Raw genomic sequence first — 5,148 nt, 5'->3', positions numbered from 1 at the left:
TATCTAGATCTACCAGGGTAAGCATCGAAAAACAATCAACGAAAATTATCAAAAAGTGGCCACCATAAAAATGATCATTAAAACAATGATCAGAGATTGATAGACAATGATTGTTAGAAAGATAATTTCCAAAAATTGGTCAACAACGATGATAGAAAGAGATCGTTAAAACTTGCCCCTACCTAGATCTACTAGGGTGACCGTCGTAAAACAATCAACGACAATTATCATAAAGTGGCCACCACAAAAACGATCATTAAAAACAATCATCAGAGGTTGATAGACAACGATTGTTAGAAAAATAATTTCCAAAAATGGTCAACAACGATGATAGAAAGAGATTGTTAAAAGTTGAGTAGTGATAGTTGCAAGAAAGGAATAATAGATAAACAGTAACAAACAGTTATCCAAGATAGTCGCCAAAAATTTGCAGATGGAAGTCACCCAAAAAATATCGTTAAAAGTTGACTAACGATAGATATCGAAATGAAACCTTTAAGGTTAGCCAAAAATTGCAGAAACAATGGGGAACAAAAGTCCACTCTCTTTAATTATCAAAAACCAATTGCCTAAAATTGACTAGGAGAAAGACATCAATGGTTAGAGATGATGGTAACAGGTTGGCTCTCAATGGTTGACGATATTGTTAAAGACAGTAATAGAACATTAATGAATAAAGGAAAAGATAGTAATAAAAAATGGACAAGTAAATGATTGTTAGAGGTCATACTTTCGTAATTAGAAAAGATTATCAGCTCTCAAAATTCATTTTTTTAATAGTGACTCCTCAAACCTACATTCAATAACAAGATGAGAGAAATCAACCTTGTTGATCAAGACTTGATTTACATTTCGAATATGAATCCTACAAAACCAATATCCATGTGTACCATAGTCTGTTCATAAAGGATTTTATGAAATCTAATTAAAAGAATTTGGGTTTCCTACAAGGAGGAAAAGTCAAAATTTAAAATCCAAAATCTTGCGACCATTAAAAAATACTCAACCGAATTGATCTTTCCTTTTTTAGGTCTTATGCCTTATTCTTTTTCAGCTTCCATTCTTCCTCAATTTTCCACTTTCTTACTCTTATCTTCTCTAGTTTGGTGTTTTCTGTCTGGTCTTTCTTATCTTTTATTCTTTTGGTCCTCCTTTTTCTAAAATAAATAATCTTTTAAGAAAAAATTAAGACCCTAAAAAGGAAGAAAGAAAAATGAGAAATAGCTCAAATTTATTCTTCTAGATTTAAAAACAGACTGACTGCACATCTCAATTAAGAACTCCTTCCTTCCTTATAAAACACTTATACCATCATTCATCACATTGTTCATAAACAAATAATACCACAAATCACTCTTCCATCCTTAGAATACATCGAATTGACTCTCCCTTCATCATGTAATCAAATACATTGTTTATCTTAGAAAACGACACTGTATGTGTAATGAACTTCTCCAATTCCAGCTCCTTCAACAACAATAACACACACCATGTAAATCCTCTGATATCAGATGATATTATACAAGACAAACCTTGAGCAGAATAGTTATTGAGATTTTACCTTCTTCAAGTACTGTTTAACAACCCCAGGGATGGCAGTTCTCGGTTTGTAGTTTTCGAAGAATGTACCCTTTAAAGTCCTCTCGTTCAGGAGATTCATTGGATAAGTTTTGAATGCATCATCTTTGTTCAGCACTCCCACGAGTACAGCAACACCCCGACCTTGAAAGTATACGTACAATTATATATGTTTTCGTATTTTGGTTTTGTATATAGAAAACAAAGAATGTGGTTCCTAAGGAATTACATCATGGACACATTCAAATGGTGAGATCATCGCCTAAATGCTTTTAGTGCATTTGACACTTGTTCACACGAGATTTCTAGAGAAATTTGATTCATGGAGTTAAACTTGTGTTGATGTTGTATTTATGTTGATTTGATGCGATGTGGTTCGATCTCTAGAATTTGATCCTCTGATTATCTCTCGGCTAAATGCTTACGCTTGATTTGAAGAAGCAAAGCACGTGATGTTCTTGGAGTTGGAGTCTTGGAAAAATGCATGTATCTTCAAAGGAGCTTCAATCTTTGAGGGTGTTCTTGAAGTTGGAGTCTTGGAAGAAAGCTTGTATCTTTAAAGAAGCTTCAATCTTCGAGGGTGTTCTTGAAGTTGTAGTCTTGGAAGAAAGTTTCTGTTTTTAAAGAAGCTTCAATCTTCGAGGGTGTTCTTGAAGTTGTAGTCTCGGAAGAAAGTTTCTGTTTTCAAAGAAGCTTCAATCTTCGAAGGTGTTCTTGAAGTTGGAGTCTTGGATGAAAGCTTGTATTTTCAAAGAAGCTTCAATCTTCGAGGGTGTTCGACTTCAGGAGTTGAAGAGTCTTCTATCTCTTGGGAGAATTCTCTCTAGATCTTTTGGAGTCAAAAATTTCCAACCCCCACAAATAAAGAGAACTCCTCTATTTATAAAGTTCCCTGGTGGGCTTTTATAGACTTGGGTCTGGTCTGGCCCATGGACCATACCCATGGGCTCAATCGCATGGATTTGGGTCATACTTAATTTTGGGCTAAATTAAGCTTATCATTGGACTCAATTGAATTTTAGCCCCAAGTGAATAATATTTAATTGAACCAAAATAATTAATTTGATCCAATTGCCATAATAAAGACACGTGACATCATTAGAATTGTCAAATTTGTCTTTAAATTTAATTTGGGACACATGACAATTTTTAGTTAATCCCAAATACGATTATTTCAGTAAATGACGTGGCAATTTGTGATTGGTTCCAAAATTTCTTATTCAACAACACTCCTACCAACTCCTAAAGTTGTCATCTCCGCAATCACCTCCTGAACTGCCTTGTTATGATCCTTTGGATTCACAAACTCGTTGCAACCAAATTTCTTTGCTGCAATCGTTGAAACAACAAACATATTTACATGTTCGTTCTTAAACTAAAGACTAAGCAAGTTGTTATAGTATAGTTTGATTGTACCTTCTTCGAATCTACTTGGATTGAGATCAACGCCAATGATCCTGGATGCGCCAGCAATTCTCGCTCCTTCAGCAACCTTTAAATCCAAAAGACATCGAGCATTAGCATTGATGAAAAAATAGTAATCCGAGTATGAAAGAATTGAAGTTGGATAATAGTAAGCTTACTGCAAGGCCAACAGCTGCAAGTCCAAAGATAGCGACAGATGAACCCTTCTTTTGGCTTTGCAACATTCAAAGTGGCACCAAGCCCTACATCCCAAACCAAATTGATTTAGTTCATATTTTGCTTAAGCTAACAGACTGAAAGCAAATTTAATATCATTACTAGGGTCCTAAACACAGGACCCCATGATCACCTTTAATAGGGATTTAGAGATTTAAACACGGGACCTCCTAGACCTTTACTAGAGATTTAGAGATTTAAACACAAAATCTCTTAGACCACCTTTACTAGAGATTTAGAGATTTAAACATGGGACTAGACCGCCTTCTGGGTTAGGTTTATTGATTCAGTTCATGTTAGCTTCTTAAATCAAATCAAAGCTTAAACAAAAGATTAAGCTAATGAGAGGGAAGGTAAATCTAATATTATTAGCAGGAACATAAACATGGACCTCTTGGACCACTACTCAGATACCATCCTGACCATCTAAGTAATCGATTAAACTAGTTAAGATAAATTTAATATTATATTATTAAACACAACTTATGATCATTAAACATGTCAAATAAACAGAGGGAGAAACTTCTCCATACCTGTGGATATACCGCAGCTGAGAACACAAACTCTATCGAGAGGCATAGCTGGTTTGATCTTTCCAGATAACCAACATGAACAATAGTGTATTCGCTAAATGTCGAGGTTCCAACAAAGTGATCAATTGGTTTTCCATTTATAGAGAATCTTGACTTGCCATCATTGATCATAACGCCACGGTCAGTGTTGATTTGGAGAAGATCACACATGTTGCTCTCTTCCGATCTACAATGGTGACAATCCCCACATTCACCAGTGAACATAGGAAGAACATGGTCTCCTGGCTTAAGATCAGTCACACCCTCCTCTACACTCTCCACAACTCTAATAACAAACAAACAAACAAAAAAAATATGATAACATCAGGTCAATTACTACCAATCTAAAAGCACACATTCAAATTGCAAGCATGACACTAAAAAAGAATCATATTCATTACCATACAGCTTCATGTCCAAATATGCGAGGAAAGAGAGGTGTTTAGCCTTGATATAAACAAAGGAAGCCATTTTTTAGATTCACTACCATAAAAATGTAAACAAGAAAACATGTAAACCTAATAAGAAGAAAAGGGTTAAACTACATTACTTTAGCTTCCCAAAAGTAAACATCAATATGGCAAAGAGCAATGAAGAGAATCTTAACACGGACTTCATTCGATTGTGGTGGTGCCACTTCCACTTCCTCAATTACCAGTGGCTTTCCTGCCTTCCATGCCACAGCAGCTGCAACAGGAATCATCAAATTATACATGAAAAACTATGTGTTTTAACTAATCATCAAATTGTGCTTTCTGAGTAGATATGAGCGAGAGTAGCATTGTTCTCATACATTTAATTCTCAAAAACCAAAACTCCAGGCCCCAATTGAAAAAGATCTTACATTTTTGGAATTAACACTTGGATTCATTAAGAAAGGTTTAAATTTAAAAACCCATATAGTTAGCTAAAAATGAGTAAAAGTAGGCAGAAAGAGGAAGAAAGAGAATACCCAGAAATAGAAATGAAAGAAAGAAAGAAAAAATATAAACCTCCCATGTGAATGAAGTTGCTGATTGAAAGGAATGAAAATACCTTTGCATTTGATGACTTGACCAAGAGTGGTCGACATAACTTGAAACGATGAAAAGACAGAGACAAATTTTGAGATATCTGATTTGAGTATGAAGATGAAGAATGGAAATGCAGCATTTTCATAGAGTGAATGAATGAGAATGAGAAAATCCAATAGTGGTTTAAGGCGAGGAAAGCCGATGATGGGGGAATACCGTGTCTAATTTCGCGTCGCTCCGGATTCTAGATGGTGGCTCCTGGTTTTTTTGGTCAAATGATTTTGTCTCTCTCCACTCTCAGTTTCTTTCATTTTTTTTTTTTTGCCAAAGGAAGGTATTAATGG

The 5,148-nt window shown here is 35.1% G+C and overlaps 1 pseudogene; it reads right to left on the bottom strand.

The window, feature by feature from the left end:
• Window positions 1-1,350: 1,350 nt before the first annotated feature.
• Window positions 1,351-4,863, bottom strand: LOC103500075 (alcohol dehydrogenase 1-like; annotated as a pseudogene).
• Between the last annotated feature and the right edge of the window lie 285 nt (window positions 4,864-5,148).

Source organism: Cucumis melo, chromosome 1, assembly GCF_025177605.1.
Source record: "Cucumis melo cultivar AY chromosome 1, USDA_Cmelo_AY_1.0, whole genome shotgun sequence".
Classification (NCBI taxonomy): Eukaryota; Viridiplantae; Streptophyta; class Magnoliopsida; order Cucurbitales; family Cucurbitaceae; genus Cucumis; species Cucumis melo.
The sequence above is the reverse complement of the archived record's forward strand: the minus strand, read 5'-3'. Positions and strand labels throughout refer to the sequence as shown.